The following is a 20,098-nucleotide window of genomic DNA, read 5'->3' as shown; positions in this document are numbered from 1 at the left end:
TCTTAAATATCAGAAAAGCTTTTGCTCTAATACTTCCTCGGAGCACTTGCCTATTATAATTTGGTTTTAGGCATGAAGCAAACTCTCATTACTCATGGATCATGGTGGCTTCCTATACATGTAAATTATGTATGGTCTACCATTATGCTTTCATCGACAGTGCTGGAGCAGAATGCAAAATTTATCCCATGAAATGCTTATCCTAAAATGCCATATAATAATTCAAACAAAACAAACAAACAAATATGCTAAGGTTGCCTCAAACTTGCCTTGGCTAGTGATGATGCACAAAAATCGTCAGTGAATTGATCGTCCACACACGTGCCAATGGGTGCACCTGAAAAACAAAAGAGAGAACTAATCAAAGGGCACCAGTGGGGTACCGGCCAAAGACCCCCCGAAGGTTAATTCAGTGATGGAAGGATCTTCAAAAACTCAATAGTGCAAGAACTAGAGAGAATTCACGTACCTTGATTTGTGAGGGCTTTGGGGTTTTTATAATAGCATAGAGCTGGCCTCAGTTTCTTAATGGAGAAGGTATTTCCTTATGGAGAAGATCTTTTCCAGCGTCCATATATTGTGAGATTCTTTTCTTGTAGAGATCCCTTAGATTACGATGGAATGTAGAATGCAAGGCATTCCCATATTAGGTTCCTTGGAGACTACTCAGGTCACGTGGGTGCCACGTGGCTTTGCCACCCATCTCCATTAGGTCCGTCCACCTTAAAGAGTCTGTCCCTATTAAACGGTCCATCCACCTTAAAGAGTCCATCCACTTTAAAGGGTTCCATCCGTCTTTTGCTTTCCATTCAAGACGAGACTCCGTCTACTAGGTCTTTGATTGTCAGGCTATCCGGACCAAGGAAGACAATCTCGTACCATACCGGCCAATACGGACGGTATTTACCGTGCCAAAACAAAAAAACTAGTATTTCGTACCGAATTAAATACCAGACGTTTCAAAGCTGTTTAGGCCATACCGCGATATATACCAGATTCCGGTCAGTTAATGAATACCAGACCAGTACAAAATTACACACAAAATGCTTCTTTCCCTCCCCTCACGCCGATCATACTTTTTGCCTCCCTTCATTTCTAACTCCTCTTAACACTAACAATGAAGTCATGCCATTTGGTGGAGAGCGGTGACACCGGTAAATATCCAGCAAGTTTTAAGTCCTTGAGAAGGGGCTGAAGGTCTAAAGCTTTAAGAGAAAGAGCGAGTGAGGTGAAAGAGAGAGAGAGCTGTGATGGAGGTAAAAGAGTCTTGGAAAATAAAGAAATATTTGATAGTGAAGTGATAAGTTTAATCGTGTGAAGATGAGGGCTTGTTGGAAATCGTAATGACATGTAGGTTGTACTTGTAGGTCTTAGGCTTGTGATGAGGATCAGAAAAAGAAAAAGAAATTAATAAAGGTGGGAGGTAACTAGCAAGAGGCATCAGGCATGTGTTTGGTTTTATCACCCACCATTTTAATTTTTCTAATTATTTAATCTTTTTTTTACCAAACCCTTCTCACTTAATATCTCAGTTCTCACCTACTACCCCTTTTTTTTATTATCTTTTTTTGGTCTTATACTTTTATAATTTTTTTTTATAATAAACTTATAAGCATAACAAGTTTAATAGCTTAATAAATTAACTTTTACCAAATAATTAAAGTTATAAATATGCAAATTATATTTATTTATTTATTTTTAAAATATATACAAATCATTTTTTTTTAATAGCGGTAAACCCGAAATGGTACACCGGTATTGATCGATACCAAAATATATCGTTTCGTTGACCAAACCGGTACAACCTCCAGTACGAGATTGACTCCCTTGATCCGGATCGTCTCTAGGTGTCACTGCCGCTTTATTATTAGCTTAGCAAATTGGATCTGTCTGCTATGGGATTTATTCCTATCAACCGTCAAGGCGGAGCATGTTGAGCGGTATCAAGGAAGGTACTTGACGATCGCTGGGTCCCTGATGACCCCTTGGTACTTGACGACCCATTGATACGTGACGACCGTCAGGGCGAAGCGTGCCGCACGATGTTAAGAAAGGTACTTGAAGACCGTTGGGTACCTGATGACCCCTTGGTACCTAAAAACCCATAGATACATGATGACTGTCAAGGCGGAACATGTCAGGCAGTGTCAGGAAAGGTACCTGACTACCCCTTAGTACATGACGACCAATTGACACGTGACGACCATCAAGGCAGAGCATGTCGCGCAGTGTTAGGGAGGGTACCTGGCGACCAATTGATACATGACGACCATTAAGACAGAGCGTGTCATATAGTGTCAGGGAGGGTACTTGACAACCGTTGGGTACCTGACGACCCCTTGGTACTTGATGACCCATCAATACGTGACAACTGTCAGGGCGAAACATGTCGCGCGGTGTTAGGGAAGGTACCTGACGAACGTTGGGTACCTGACGACTCCTTCGTACCTGACAACCCATTGATACATGACAACCGTCAGGGTGGAACGTGTCGCGCAGTGTCAAGGAAGGTACCTAACAACCCATCGATATGTGACGACCGTCAGGGTAGAACGTGTCGCGCAGTGTCAGGGAAGGTACCTGAAGACCGTTGGGTACCTGACGACCCCTTAGTACCTGACAACCCATCGATACGTGACGACTGTCAGGGCGGAGCGTGTCGCGTAGTGTCAGGGAGGGTACCTGACGACCATTGGGTACCTAACGACCCCTTAGTACCTAACAACCCCTTGATACGTAACGACCGTCAGGGTGGAACGTGTCGCGCAGTGTTAGGAAAAGTGTCTGACAACCGCTAGGTACTTGACGACCCCTTGGTACCTGATGACCCATTGATACGTGATGATTGTCAGGACAGAACGTGTCACGCAATGTTAGGGAAGGTGCCTGACAATCGTTGGGTACTTGACAACCTCTTGGTACATGACGACCAATTGATACGTGCCAACAGTCAGGGCAAAGCATGTCGCGCAGTGTCTGGGAGGGTACCTGACAACCCCTTATGACCGACTATACTTTTGTTGACTGAAGATTATTTTGGTAAACTCATGATACTTTTGGTAATCGAAGACTCTAGGGTGTTAGAAAAAATTTTCGAACTAGTGAAAATATTCCCTATCAATTAGAAATGGTAAGTGCCCTCAAGTCAAGCCCATCCCTGTGGGACTTTCCACAGATTGATAGGTCTAGTTTTGGCTACAAGATACAATTAATCATATTGGGTAGACAACTGACCCTACTCTAGTAATGAGTAATGACAAATGACTTAAGGAATGGTCTCAGTGCCCTTGAATTCTGAATACCTTGTTTTCTTTACTATACATGACCATAGTTGGTTCTCCCACACCTCCATTTGCTTTTTCTTTTACCAAATTTGTGATATGGATAAGCACCTAGCTTTTTTTGTGTTTGTTTGTTCTCGAACTACACAACATATTTTTGGTGACAAGATTTGTGTCACAAAACAAGCACCTTTTTTAAGCTATTGGAGCACAACCTGCATTGCTATGAGTTCCAATTATCATTTTCCTATTTGATCTACAAAAAAGTAAAAACCATTTATTTGTATCACTACGTTTATTCTCTTCCTTACTTTGACCGCATAGGCCAATAATTCATTGGTGATTTTAGTAACATAATTTTTTGTCACAACTTTATCATAACTTTGATGTAATAAACTGTAAATAGTTATTTATTATTTTCACATGAACCCACTATTTTATTTCCACCACTCACAATTTACCACATCACAGTTGTGCTAAAAAAAGTTTGTGGTCATAAATTTTCTCATAATTCATTACAGGCAATGATCTTAATTTACTGACCATTTAAAAAAACTATAATTCCGTCCTTTTTATTTTTAAATTGTCAGTAAATTAAGATCATTGACACAAAAGAACGGAGGAACCTTCCCAATTCATTCCACAATATCAATCGATCATTCAGGGGCTTGGATTGGAATTGGATGTATGACTCCAAGTGCATCTCCTACAATTAATGTCTTTGTCAAGTCCAACTCCCCGAGAAACTCCTTGGAGGGCTGCCTTTGCTTCAGCTATTAAAGGTTTAGCTTCATTTATCAATTTTGTGCACACAAAGATTACTCATTCTCTATGGTTTCGGCAAATTGCAGATGGATAAGCTTCACTTGGTCTCCAAGCAAAGTCAAAGTTAATTTTCACAAAGGATAAATTTGCCTGATGATATTCTATAATTTTTCAGTCCTGGTTGGATTAGAGGATTGAAAGAGTTCATTAAAATAACTTACAAAGAAATTGCCAATATCATCCCTACTTGAGACCCAATCCCCATTATCCTTTTTGAGAAATAATAGAGTTTCTTTTTCTTCTCATTATGATTGTACTTTGAAAGAAAACTTTTTTTGAGAAATAATAGGGCATTGCTGCATGGCTTGGTCTTGGATGAGTAGAGTGTGTGGCTGAAGATTTAATATTATTGATTGAGTTTTGTCTTTTAGTTTAGAATATCTTTTTTCAAAGACAAAGATAAAAATAAAAAGAGTCAAGAAACGCAGAGAGTTTTGTCTTTTAGTTTAAAATATTTTTATTAAAGACATAGATAAAAAAAATTAAGAGACAACAATAAAGATAAAAAGTCAATAAAACGACAAAGACAATTACAATGTCATGATAAAATAAGAATGTCACTCAAACTTAACATAATAAAATTGTCACGCCTGCCTATGTTCCTAACTCATAGTGTTATAACTATGTGGACACTTATTTGAATGTTCATAATTATTTTTTTATTTTTAATACTTTGACTTCTCCTCAGTCAAAATTCTAACTACATCCCTAGATATAAGCCTATTGCTAGCAAATGCTTTACATAAGCTTAATATTAGAATAAACTCTTTGATATTGTGACTTCCTACCCTTTTTTTAATCCTGTAAAGACAATGATTTGCTGTAAAAAGAAAACAAAAAACATAGCAAATAAAAAAGATAGGAAAACATATGAAATTTATTATTGGATTTGAACCAATCCAATGTAGCATGTTTTCCGTCTCATTTTCTTAACTCAAACACAGGTGATCATTACTAACCAAAAAATTATAATATCACAAAGATTCTGGTAGCATACGTGTATGGCACCCATTTGCTAAGTGGAGCACGTCAATATGACCAAAAGTGATAGAAAATCACGTGATAAATTCCATTTACTTGCCCTGAAATGAATACAGTCAGAGTCAGACTACTGCGGAATGGAGGATGACACAGAGTTCAGACTAAAACAGCAAAAAAATTTCATAAAATTTGGGAGACATCTTTGGCATAGAATTATGCATGTCTTGTGACTTTCTGTCTATTCACAATTACATATGCATCCTCAACACCTTAATATAATTGTTTTTTAGGCTCTTAATCATAATTTGAAACCTTAATCTGGCCTTATTGACCATTTAATTTTAACCCATCATGCAATATTTTTTATTATAAAGAACTTTCTGGAAAGCCTATAGTGGTATACCAGGTTTTTTTCTTTTGTTTAATGGGATAACTTTTTGGAAAGAGCAACCCCATAAACTTCCATGACCACTTTTGACAACTTCCATAACTACTTTTTCTTCATGGTGCCTATCTACGATTTTGAAATGATTAGGACAGTAATCCATGTGTATCAAATAATATATTTAATTATAATAGTTGAATAACAGATTTGAAATTCAATACTCGCCTATACTTAAATCAAAAACCCAAAAATCAATTGATCTCTTGGTCTGATAATAAGGAGTATCATCGGAAGTAAACACTATAAGTTGAAACTCACTCAAAAAAAAAATTATGGGAAAAGTTAGAGAATGACTCAAAAGTATTGGTTTAGAATATTTTTAAAAACTTTTTCTAAAAAAAAAAAATTATTTATTTAATAACTTTTTATATTTTTCATAAAAGTTGTATAAAAACTTTCTACAAATACTTCATTGACAAATACATTAAGGACACTTATTAACTGGATCTTATAATTATATATATACTATGAGCCTATGACTATAATTTTTTAGTTAAAATAAATTTTTAGTGTCTAAAATATAGGTTACGTTGATTCATGGCCCATACAGAACCTATTAACCTTAAGAAAAAGGCAAATCCACTTAAAAAGAATGCACAAATGGTGACAATCGAACGACCATGCTCCTTAAAGAGATGTTGTTTTAATCTGACATCCCTTAATCGAAATCTAGGCACCAACCCTACTGATAAAATTGTATAAACATCCCACAGGCAGGTATGGATTTTTCCTTTAAAAAAAAAAAAAAAAACAATCATCATTGTTATTGCTTAATCTAGATATCTAAAACACTTAACTTTACCATCGGAGGTTTCTCCCTCAATGCTTCTTCTATGGCAACAACAACCGCTACCCCATGACGATACACCAGAAGCTCCCTCGATGCCATGTACCACCTCAATTTAATGGTAGTCTAAGAATTTGTTACTTTTGTAGATTGGGGTTCACAAAATTTAGGACGGGTTATGCATTTGTACTTGTTACTGACTTTATTTTTTTATGTTTGATTGGTTCTGGTAGACTTGTAGTATTTTGAAGGAATTATAAAAAGTGGGGGAAAATTGGAAATTATAAAAGGGGAGATCAATTTATGATTTGTCCTTTGATAGATTACTTTTATCTTTGTATTGATGGATTGATTTTTTTTTTTGGATAATTTGATAGTTATAAAGAAAGAGGGTTGTTTTGAATTTTTGTTGAAAATTCCAAAAGATGCCAATTGAATGACAAGACTCCTAGCATCTTGATTGATTTATGTGATTATGCACAAATGTTAAAGATTATATGTTATACAATGCCTTTATATTATTTATTGCTCCTGAAATGCATTACTGATTGCAGCATCAAATCCTAAATTTGAAAAATGTCATGAGCCTCATAGCTCAACTGCCAAATTTTGATATTTTTAATAGAAACGTTTAAAATTCAAATCTTAATCCCTAACTAACAATTTTTTTTTTTTTTAAATCACAGCTTGAAACATAGGTATATTCTATGATTTGTGTTGGTCCAAGTCTTAGAGGAATAAATCTTGAGAAGAGATTTTTTTATAAATTAACATAAATAAAAAAACTTAGATTTTAAATAAATAAAAGGCCTAGCAATTTTCTTACTATTGAAAATTGAAAGGTAAAAAGAAAATGTTAATTTAAGAATTGACGTTAGCTTTTTAAAATGATAGAGAACTAAATGATTACATTGAAAATGTCTACAAAGTTAGAGATGAGAGAACTTCACACATATACACTTAGATTAAGTTAAAATAAAATTTCTATTACCGATGATAATAATAATAATAAATAAATAAATAAACCTATAAATATCAAAATGACAATTACCTCAAATTGAAATGATGTAATTTGAACTCTAACCTAACTAAAATTATTATATGTTGAACTCATAAGAAGTAAAATGCTTAAAATTGATAGAGTCCTCTATATATTCCATGTTGATTAGTATTTAAATTAATTTTTATTTTTTAATTATAAAAAGAAAGTAGAAAGTATAACAAAAAGATTTTGGTGTATTTCTTCCTAACAATTGATTGTCTAATTTGTCTTACACTTCATTTTCTTTATTATCCTTCTTTATGAACCAAACATGGAGAAAGGGAAATTTATTTAAAGTTTTATTCTTTTCTTTTGTATTGGGTCCAACCAAAGATAATGCTATACAAGAGTTAGTTGAGATTAAAAGAATGTATTAGTATATTCCACTAAGGAGAGCGATTGGCTATATGGATTTCCTTTTTGCATGTTTTTTTCATACAATCTTCAATGTCAATATAATAATTCATTTTATCGTTAGTGTATCATAGACAAGCGAAAATCATAATTGTGAGACATGCTTTTCTTTTTTTTGGTTATTTTATTCTTGGTTGAATAGTTCCTAAAAATCAGTTGTAATAGTAATGAATATTAATATGAACCCCAAGATTCACAGAACAAAAGAAAAGGGTTTGCCTCTCTTCTTGTGAATTTTGATCCCTCAAAGATTTAGTTTTTTTTTGAATTCCCACCGCAAAGTTTAATCTATTCTAATTACCCAAAATGAAGAAGGTACTCTCTGTGACCCCTCTTCTTTGCAGGAGTCCCTATTTGATTATCAACATTTTGGCTTCAAAATTATATGGAATTCATTCCATCATGATGTCATAAATAGGACAATACAAGAACAAAAAATCATTACATGATATTGGCCTATCTCTCTCCTCCATAATTGGATTCAGACTATCATGGAAGTATATAGATAATAGATCCTTAGTGGTTTTCCTAGTTATCAAAACTTTAGCTGATAATAGCAGGAACCACAATGGGCAAATGGGATTAGTCACAATGAAACTTCACCAATCAAAGTCAGAGCACCTTATAATTATATGCTTTTAAAGTGGTTGGAAAACGTGGAATGTTATATGCCAATGAAAAGGAAAATACTATGACTAGGAGTAACTAATATGGATGATAAGTAATGATATTATTATTAATACATTTCTCTTCCAGAAGGGTCGGGGAGGGAAGAGGTTACAACTTACAAGGAACAAATTATGCTTATTATTTTTTACAGCTTAGCTGAACGGACTTAGATGAGTTGTGATTGACTGATTGTATTCAACAATTTCAATCACCTAAACTTTTTGAGGAAAACATATTTTTGAAGAGATATTTGACAAAAACAAGAAAATATCTTTTATACTAAGGTACAATTTTTACCCTTAAAATTTGGGATTGTTTTCATTTGTTACATTTAAAAATTTTTCACTTTGACCTTTCAAGTTTGATTTTGCTTTCATATTAACCATGTCATCCATTTCTGCCAGTAATATGATCATTAAATGCGCTTTGTGTTTCACTATTTTCCCACATTTTCTAGAGATCCAAACACTACAATTACAAAAATCCTTCAATCTTTCATCTGAAACAAAAAAAAAAAAAAAAAAAAAAGAAGAAGAAGAAGAAGAAGGAAACACGTCCGATCTATAACTGGTAACCTTTGCTGAAGAGCGAGAACAATCAAATCTCAAATAAGATTTTTGTTGCCATATGAGATTTTTAATCTAGTTGTTTCTAAAGTTCTAATGAGAGTGAGAGAGAGAGAGAGAGAGAGAGAGAGAGAGGGGCTAGTACATGTGTTGAAGAAAGTCAAATTTGCAATAGTAAAATTAGATAGGATTTTGCTACATGTCAATCAACGGGGTTATGAAAAGAAAATATCTAATCTTTACTCAAGTTTCCAACTAAGACCAAGCAACATTTCATTAATTCATCATCTTTTTTTCTTTTTGTATATTTTGATTTTATTTTATACAATTTTTATTCAATTAGAAATTACAAAGTAAAATATATGAATGGTAAAATTCTTTTTTCTTTTTTTTTTTAGAAACACACACACACGGATAAGGGAGAGGGAAATGAGTTTTAACACAAAAACACACCACAACTCTACTCAAAAGTCATGGTAACTTTTAAAGCAAGGTGTGACAAGTTATACTACACATAATATACTCTCTAAAATTCTTGAATAGTCTACATCCCTTCAAATGAGGATTCCCCTTAATTAAATTCAATTCAATTAAAGGGCCAAAATGGGCATTTGTCCCTTTCGCCCAAAAGATGTAGCAAAACATCCTTATTTTGAAACTCAATTTTTAGAAAATCGAGTTATTAGAAAAAATTCACATGAAACTCGAGTTCCATAAAAATTTTTTAATTGCCTATAACTCGATTTTCTAACAATCAAGTTTCAAAAGAGAGGTATTTTGCTAAATAGTTTCAGAATAAGAGTATTTTGCTACATCTTTTGGGTGAAAGGGGCAAAAGCCCACTTTTGCCCAATTAAAGTGAAGAAGCAACTTGGAATTCATATGGGGTTTATTTGCCTATGTATCATTCCATTCAATCTTTTAGGCTCTTCTTTATCTCAATGGTTATGCCACAATGTCCTAAAAGCCTCTATCATAAGATCGATAGGTTGGGGAAAAATGGCCTTTTGCCCTTATTTTTAAAAAATTCTAGCACAATGTCCCTGTTTTGAAACTATTTAGCAGAATGTCCCTATTTTTGAAACTTGATTTTAACAAAATTGAGTTCTGTATAAAACTTGATATCCTCAAAATCAAGTTATATGTAAAGTTTTAAGTGAAACTCAACATTGCTAATGTCAAGTTTCACTTAAATTTTCAAAAAAAAAAAATTAAGTGGCAAAATATGCATAGAACTTGACTTTATTAAAGTCAAGTTCTACCTGTAACTCGATTTTGTTAAAATCAAGTTTCAAAACAGGGACACGGGGCTTGATAGTTTCAAAACAGGGACATTGTGCTAGATTTTTTAAAAAAAAATAAAGGCAAAAGTCCATTTTCCCCCGATAGGTTGCATCCATGACATGACATAATTTGTTTATTTAAAACTCTAAAGGTCTGATTAGAATTGAACATTATTATACATGCTTTTTAAAAGAATTCGAGCAAGTCAATTTCAACAGGTTTTATCCATGGAAACCTAACATCTAACTCGTCTCAAGCGGGTCTATTAGTCTGCTAGTTTTCAATCCATTGCCAATTGATTCTGCTTTCAAATCCAACCACTTCAAGTTGAATAGAGCTGGGTCAAGTCACAGTTTACTTGGACAGGCCTAGGAGAAAATTGGCATTTGCCCCTTTCACCAAATCTTTTCAGCAAAATACCTTATACCTGAAACTACTTAGGGAAATTCTCTTATTTTGATACTCGATTTTCTAAAAATCAAGTTTTAATTTAAAACTCAATTTTTGGACAATCGAGTTATAGCAAACTGAAAAAATTTAAATGGACTCGAGTACCATGTAAAGTAATTTTTAAATAAGGGCAAAAGCCCATTTTCCCCCGATAGGTTGCATCCATGACATGACATAATTTTTTTTTTAAAAAATCTAAAGGTCTGATTAGAATTGAACACTTATTATACATAATTTTTAAAAGAATTCAAGCAAGTCAATTTCAACAGGTTTTATCCATGGAAACCTATCATCTGACTCGTCTCAAGCAGGTCTATTAGACTACTAGTTTTCAATCCATTAGGAAGAGTTAATCAATATAAGATTGTAAAAGAAGATAATTGACATTCCTAAGTATCACGTCGGTCCTCGGGAACCCTACCTGGCACCCCATCTTGGGTAGGGCAGTGTAATATGTTGTGCCAATTCCCCGAGACGATGAGGCAATCCTCGTCCATGCCTTTGCTTGAGTAAGGCAAGCAGGAGATCAGCCTAACGGTTGGGACCCTACACTTCATATAGTATTTGATTTTTTCCCCCTTTTGGCAATTGTACACCCAGTTGACATCATGCCAGGTTAAGTTAGTCCCCATTTTTCTATTTAGGGCATCTACACATCCTAAGATCCTAAGGACATTGGGGGAACATTGGGCTGGGGTAAGTTTATAGTTTATAAGAAAATCCCGGGTCACCCTACCCATGGGAATTTCCATTCCGCCTTCAATAAAAGCGATCATGGGAATTATAACTGACTTGGGTGGCCGGGGTAAAACTAGCCAATCTCCTTCCTCACAATGTTGAATATCAACATCGTTAGGAATCCTATATCGGGCCTTAAAAGTGGTCTTTGCCTCATCCGTTTTCACCAATTTAGCGTATCTACCCATTAAACTTTATGACAAGAAGAAGAAAAAATAAGCAATGAAGGAGAAGCAATAGGAGAACTGACACACCTCTGACGAATGCTTAAAACTGCTCCTCGGGAGGTCCTTTTCCTTTAATCCTTTAAAATGCCAAAATGAACTTTAGCCATCCCCAAGTTTTGCTTTTATAAGGGTAAAAAAGGCACGGTAATTTTCCCGCTCATAAATGGGAGAGCAATTTGAACCATACGATGTTGATCTAGCCGTAGAACATGCAGAGATAGGGAGCCGCCTGACACCATAAATGATCCATCGTGGATTGCGAGGCGTCAGGAGCATGTCACAGGCAGCGAAAAGACGTTTGTACGTGTGAAAGCAAAAGGCACGTAAGAAGTTTATCCGAGGAGTTAAAACTTGGCTATTAATTTGTGGTTAATAGCCTAAGTTTTAAGGGGCTATTGTGAGGACCCAAGGACCTGAAGACTTAAAGACCCGAAAATATATTGTGAAGCATAAGGAATAGAGGAGAGTAAAAGTCAAGAGCCGAGGATGAAGTGGGATGGTTCGGAAAAGTACGAAAGGTAGATTGGTGATGTATAGGATATATTGCAAATATCTGGGTTGGGATAGATAACTATGAACGCTGCATTGAATGTTCTGCACCAAGCTTTCTGACCGCATTGAATAGGGAGTACCAACTTTATCCGTTGCATTAATGTGGAAATGACCTGAACAGTACAAGGCACAGAGTAAGAGCTTTTCTCCATTACCAACTACAAGGGAATGGACAAGTGTCAGTAAATGAGGTTAATTAGGTGAGAGATGTAGGGCTGAGATAACAAGGGCAAGGAGTATAAATAAGAGAGAAGGGGCAGGAGAATGGGGATGGAAAAAGTGAGGTGACAAAGGCATATAATCAGAACGCCATGAACTTTGTTGTTGATACCTTCTCTACAAATTTATTGTTTTGGACCTTGAATTATAAATGTTAATATTGTTGGGCTTGTGCATTATTTTTGGTCCTTACAGAACTCATAATCTCAACCAAAGAAAAAAAATGAAAACTTAGAAACTCATATGGTCTAGGCATATTTGATAACTCAAAAGGACATGCATCTCATAATTTGGCACGGTCATGTTTAATTTAGGCCAAGTATATAGGTTCATTACTTCAGTTCAACACATAACAATGATAACATAAACAACAATTATAATTGACAATTAATAGTGGTATACTCATGGATTCTCCAAAGTTGCACTACATCTGATAGCAATTCAGAATGCTTCATGAAGGTAGTAGCTTCTCAATCCTATTAGTTTTTCTTTTTCTTTTATCTTTAAATGAATGGTTATTGCATTCATTTTTATCTTTATCTTAAAAAAAATAAAATAAAATAAAACTTTGCATCATTAAAAGATATTTCACTAACAAATTTACACGTCTACAATATGTTTTGATTTATATTATTAGCATTGTCTTGTTAAATATTTTTGGATTGAAAAGAATGAATAGTTACAACTAATCCTCTGTTTTTGTAATGGCTTAAGTTTTGGATGTAATGATTTCTGACATGATAAATTAGTGTGATAAGGCTAGTACAAAAACTCAAAGCTAATTGACTAATTGAATTTAAAAGAGTGAATAATTACAACTAATCCTCTGTTTATATACTCTAATACAAAGAGGTGGGAAAATAACAAACTAACTAATCTAGCTAAGAAACTAACAGAAAGTCAATTACTAACTATCTCTTAATACACTTGTATAATAGTGATCACATAGTTAGCTCGTGACTTACGCTCTGTTTGTTTCAGCATCAACGTTTTCTGGAAAATGATTCATTTTCCAAATAGCATTTTCTAGAAAACTATATCATTTTCCAGTGTTTGGTAACGACCTTGAAAATGAGCTTGAGAATGTTTTCTGGTGTTTGGTATGCAAATTTTTATTTTTTATATATCTTGTGTAATTTAAAACTTGTGTATTATGTAAACCAACTAATGTAATCAATATAAATAATAATAAAAAACCAAGAATGAATTTGGTTTTCATACTAAAATTTTGACAATAAATACAATCAAAATTAGTTATCAAATTTTCATGATCTCTACCACTCATCTTGTTCATATATATGGACAGAAACGCCCCCCCCAACACACTCATATATATATATATATATATATATATATATATATATATATATATATATATATATATATATATATATATATATATATCAACCATTTGTCTATATACATTAAATTGAAAGGGGAATACATCTTTAATAAGTACAAATAACAATAATTGTTAATTGTCTACTCTTTTTGTTGGTATACTAATTGTCTACTTTGGTCAACCACAAGTCTTTTATATTACTCAAAATTATGTATTTATATAATGTATCTACATAATATATCATCATTACATAGTATCTGCATAATGTATCTGTCAACAAAAAAGATTATCCTATGTAAAAGCAATTTAGAGCCATATAGGTACTATGTTTAAGATTTTCGTCTTTTACTTCATTTATTCATTCTTTCTTCTTTTTTATTTTTTTAGTACTTTTATGTGCAAAAAAAACTTCTACCTGGAATCCATGAAACCAAAAATTTCTTAGAGAAAAAATAAAATTAAGTTTGAAATTCAAAGTAAAGAATTGAGATTTTGGTAGAGAACAATGAAATAATTACTGTTGCAAATATGTTCTCTTTTGCAAGTTGGTAGAGAGAAATGAAATAATTACTGAGCAATGAGGGAAACAAATCTAATCAGAGAACTGTGTTATAAAGGGGAAGAGAAATATGGAGAGAGAGAGAAAAAGAGATCTATGGAAGAGGAGAGACCAGAGTTAGTGACAGTGAAAGTGTGAGGAAAGAAAAAGAAAAGGGAAGAGAGAAAGAGTGAGAGAGAGATTGTTTTTCAAAAAAAAATTTTGGAAAACAACCTATAAAAAACAAGTCTTATTTTTATTAAGATTTTCCATTGACTAAAGATAGTTTTCCGTTGACCAGTTTTTTTTGTTCTACCAAATACTGGAAAATGTGGAAAACTATATTTACAAAAAGTTTTCCAGCAAAACAAACAGAGCTTTAAAGACTTTTAACACCGTAGAGTTAACTGCACTTTGCAACCTAGTACGACAGGTGTGTTTCAGTGTTTGTTTCTCAAAACCACACCAAGGAATATTTTAAAACAAAATTAAAGCATTCATAGATCCAAAATATTTTCATTATTCATAAAGGATGAGCCGTTATTAGGTAAGGCTTGGTCAATTAATCAACATATCCAATCGAAGTGCCCTTGAGATCTAGAACTATATCCTTGGCCTGGACATATTTCAACCATAACCAAACCCCAATCTCTCAAAGCTATTAGGAATATCTTGTGCCCATATCAGGTTTCAGTACCTGCAAAAAATTTGCCACCATAGGTAATCGCATAGAAATTTCGATAGCATGGGTGATCTACTCTAGTAGTTTAGATTGCTTCATGAAGGTAGTAGCTTCTCTACTATAGAAATTTGATACATACATAGATTTCTCATCCCATAATCACAAAGGAAAGCTGCTACAGTATTGAAAACTCTAATCAAATTACCTTGGGTATACAGCACAAAAGAGGCAGCAATAACATGTAAAAAGGGAATAAAAAATATCAAGCAAAAAAATAGAGCACAAAACAAACTGGGATTTAGATATACCTCAATTGAATCATCCAGTTTCTGTCAGTATTTATATATTGTGAGGAAAGGAGGAAGGAAGACAGAGAGACTGTCGTTAGAAGGTGGGAAAGGGAAAGAAACTAAATTTGCATGAGAAATAGAAAGTGGGAGGAAGGAGAAGGAACAAAATTTGACATGGTGAATATAGAAAGTTGAGGTAATCGTGGTTTTCAACAAAAAGGAAGGAAATACAGAAACCTGCGACCATGATTTTCAAAGGGTTTTCTATTGAAAATGTTTGGATTTGGGTTTTATGGTGGAATTAAATTTATAAGAAGTGGGCTAGTGGAATTAAATTTCTAAGAAGTGGGTTTTATGATGGAGATAAGTTGGGATTTATTTTAATTTTATTAGCATTTTAAAATTGATAAAAACTATTTTATAATTGTAGGAAAAATTTAAGAAAAATGATGAGAATGACATGACTACTGCCGTGACTCAACATGAGCGTAACAATATTATATGTTACGTTTCAGTTTTTAGTATTATATAGATATAGATGCAAAACCATTAAATATGTGTTCTCTAGTAGTTTCAAAGGGCTCTTTACTCTTTAGTTTCATTTTTTTCAAAATAATTTATTTGAATTAAGGAAAACATAAAACAAAGTGAAAACACACTACAAAACATGTTTCATAAATTTTTCATTATCTTTTCACTATATTTAAAAGATCAAGTACAAGGATCAATTAACACATAATCTCTACAATTTGATCGATCACCTGAACATTTTAAATCCTACATATCTATTATTTGTAGTCAAGGAACAAAAGATTATCAAAGATGTTACAGTCTACTTGTCTTTCTTAATACTTAGAGGTGAGGGTTTACAATATAGTCCATCAAATTATGAGAGATTTTGGGCTCATTGAAACTCACCAACTCATTACACACCATACACCCTATAAAAGAAAGGATTGTGTATAATAAGGAGCTTTCATACCCAAAAAAAAAATTGTGTTCTTATCTAAAGGTCAAGAGCAACTATTATAGAGCAAACCCGATAGATTTTAAATCATCTTATCGTGTGTGTATGTATGTGTGTGTGTATATATATATATATATACACATACTTTTTTCTATAAGGAACTTTGATTCAATTTTTTGTTTTTTAAAGTACGTTTTTCACTCAAGCGACAAGAATAGGATGACAAACTCAGTAGTCCACCTCATATTCGCATATCGGTGTGTTGTGACAGACATAGAACCAAACAAACACAGTGACAAGGTTGAGTTAAAAACACTATCAAAGAGCTGACTTTCCATTAACAAATCAATTGGCCATGCAAATTGAGTTAAAAACTCTTTCTTCTTTCTTCTTCTTGTTTTCTTTCCCCTCTTTCTTTCTCCCACTAATATAAGAAATTAATTTTCCACACGGTTTGTGCAACTACTAAACAATAAATTAATGGTAATGTACCAGAATTAATCTATCATACTACTACGTACGAAATTTGAAAGGAAAGCCAATGCCATCAAAATTGGTGAGTCGTGTCATTTTTGCACGGTTGCTTCTTTAGATAGCAATATGCTGTAACTTACTAATCATACAACAAGCAAATAAGTCATGTTGTTTTCCGTGTTGGACAGGGCGGGTCTGCAATAGGGATTTTATAATTTGTGCCAGCCTCTTCATTGTGTGCAAAATGATGAGGTGAATATATATATATATATATATATATATATATATATATATATATATATATATATATATATATATATATATATATATATATTTCAAGATTTGAACAGTTCTAGTTTCAATCTGTACCAGAAAGTTAAAAAAAAAAAAATTTTGTTTTCTTCCCTCTTTTATTTTTTATCTAAATTTAAAATTTAATAATTATGGTAATTATTAATGGGTATTTATTGAGTCCAAAAAAAAAATTAATGGGTATTTATTATGGTTATGTTTGTATATAGAATTATATAAGTAGTATATATCTACTATTTAAAGAAAATGTGGTTGGTAAGATTTTAATTGACTTTTTAATTATAGAATGGAGTTTAAAATCTTTTTTTTTTTTGTTGAGAAAGTTTTAATCTATAGTGTCCGTTCCTAATGATAGCTCTTTATCATCAGACCAAGACACCAATCAGTTTTTGGCGTAAGTGGGAATTGAACTCTAGATCTCTTATTCAACCATTAAAGACTTTACCAATTGAGCTAGCTGGATCCCACAAGTTAAAATCAATTAAAAACATATAATAGAATAGATTTTTAAAAAAAAATGACTAAATATATTGGGGCATTTTGGGAGTTTTAGTGAACATTCATCAAAGTTAATTTCATTTCCTTCAATTCTTTCCAATTTTAGGAGGAATGAAAATTTTGAGCCTTGAGTTTTCAAGTGAAAATGAAGGAATGAGTGTTCTCTCCATTTTCTCCCACTTAAAACAAGAGAATGATTCTTTCATTCACTCAATCAGACTAAGACACCAATTAGTTTTTGGCGTAGGTGGAAATTGAACTCCAAATCTCTTATTCAACCATCAAAGACTTTACCAGTTGAGCTAGCTGGAACCCACAATTTAAAATCAATTAAAAACATATAATAGAATTGATTTTTTTTTTAAAAGACTAAATATATTGGGGTTGAGAGTTTTAGTGAACATTCATCAAAGTTAATTTCATTCCCTTCAATTCTTTCCAATTTTAGGAGGAATAAAAATTTTGAGCCTTGAGTTTTCAAGTGAAATTGAAGGAATGAGTGTTCTGTCCTATTGATTCCATTTTCTCCCGCTTAAAACAAGAGAATGATTTTTCCATTCACTCCATTAACCTCCCCCTGTGGATGGCAATTTTGCCTCGCCCTGCTTGACCCACCCATCCCCGCTTTGCCCCACACGGGTTTTCCCCTCCCTGCAAAAGTGGTGGGGCGGGGATGGAGAGAGATTTTAGCCCCACACCACGAGGCGGGATGAGGATGGGTTTAGACTTTTTAGACCCAACCCGCCTTGCCCCATCCCATCCCCGCCCCACATTGATAAGGGTTAAATTGTAAAATTTTCATATCTTAAAACCTTATGATTTAAACAAGCATATCATGAGCTTATTTTATTCTACCCAACAAGGATTTCTACCCCTCTTTTTTTTCTCTAGCAAGGTTGGAAATAAAGTATCAATTATAACATTTTATTTTGTCTTTATTATAAACAAATTTATATACTATTGGATCATTGATTTTGTATTATGAAATTTTTGTTTTTGTTATGATATTGTCTTGATAAACACTTTAATAATATTATTCAATTTTTGCTAAAAATTAGTTTGATTTGATGGGATAAATTTATTGTTAATTTCAAGTATATTTTTATTAACGAAACAAGTTTTATTAAAAACAATTGCAATAGTTGTGGGTAAATTAACAAGAAGTAGAGTTTTACGGGGTGTGGCGGGGCTCGTGGGGCCCCAAGGGGCGGGAATGGGGCAGAAAAATTTTTCCCGTCATGCGGGGCAGGGCGGGGATGGGGTAAGACGAAACCATGTAGGGTGGGGGCAAAGACCTCATCCTTAAGACCCACCCTGCCCCATTGCCATCCTTACCTCCACCCCCCCCCCCCCCAACAAACAATAGAATAGAAATAATATTTTGAAAGAATAATTTTATCTCTCCTCCCAAATGGAGTGTTAGAAACAATTTACCTAATGAAGTCTTCATCATAAACATAAAAAGAAAAATAAACTAAACTTTCCTTTTATTTCAATGAAAAACCTGATGTGAAGATAGTTTTCTTCATTTTCTTGTGTTTGGTAGTACCATAAAAAATGAGTAAAAAGAAAACCATATCTTAATTTCCCTTAATTAGCTTGGTATGAGATGAAATTCTCTTCCGCTAAAAATTTCTAGAAGACAACTCTATCTCACATGAAACTAAATAAGGAAAATAACTTTATCTCATATGAAACTAAATAAAGGAAGTTAAGAGATGGTTTTCTAACTCATTTTAAAATTGCTACCAAACATGGGAAATGAGATAGTTTTTTAGATAATACTTTTTGAAAAATGATTTTTTTTTTAAATGTTAACTTCGGAACAAACAAATTTCAAGGCAATGTAAAAACCAATATCCACCAAGGGAGTTCTCAAAAAAATAATTGGAATTTTATTACATGGAACAATTATATTATCCCTAACGTAATCATTCAGTGTATCAAATATACCCTAAATATGAAAAAAAATTATTATAAAAGATATGGAGATAAAAATTAAAACCCGTTTTAAAAAATTAAAAATAAAATAAACTTACCACACATAAACCCATCATAACTTGAAATTTAAATAAATTTGGGAATAGTATAAGATTATTGTGATTTTTTTTTTAGCAAAAATGCAAAACTAACCCTCTAACTTTCAGTCTTTTTTATTTCAATCCTCTAAATTTCATTTTCGTCATTTCAGTCCCCTAACTTTCAATTGTTGTCAATTTGGTACTCCATTAAACCCCAGTTATGTCCTACCGTTAATTGAGCCAAAATGACGTTGTTTTGGCTCTCTTTTTTTAATAAATTTCGGAATTAAAATAAAATTTAAAAAAAAACTGATATTAAAAAAAAAGAAAAAAAAAAAAAAAACATTTCATCCTGCCCCTTCCCTGAAATCAAAACCAACACGTCAGAAAATTCAACACAATCAACACATCTCAAATTTTGTGTGAGAATCCAAACCCCAAAAAGCTATTATCTTCTATCACTCAAAAACCCTAATCCTTGAAGAGGAAAAAAA

Source organism: Castanea sativa, chromosome 7 (genome assembly GCF_040712315.1).
Source record: "Castanea sativa cultivar Marrone di Chiusa Pesio chromosome 7, ASM4071231v1".
NCBI lineage: Eukaryota > Viridiplantae > Streptophyta > Magnoliopsida > Fagales > Fagaceae > Castanea > Castanea sativa.
Note: the sequence above shows the minus strand (reverse complement) of the source record.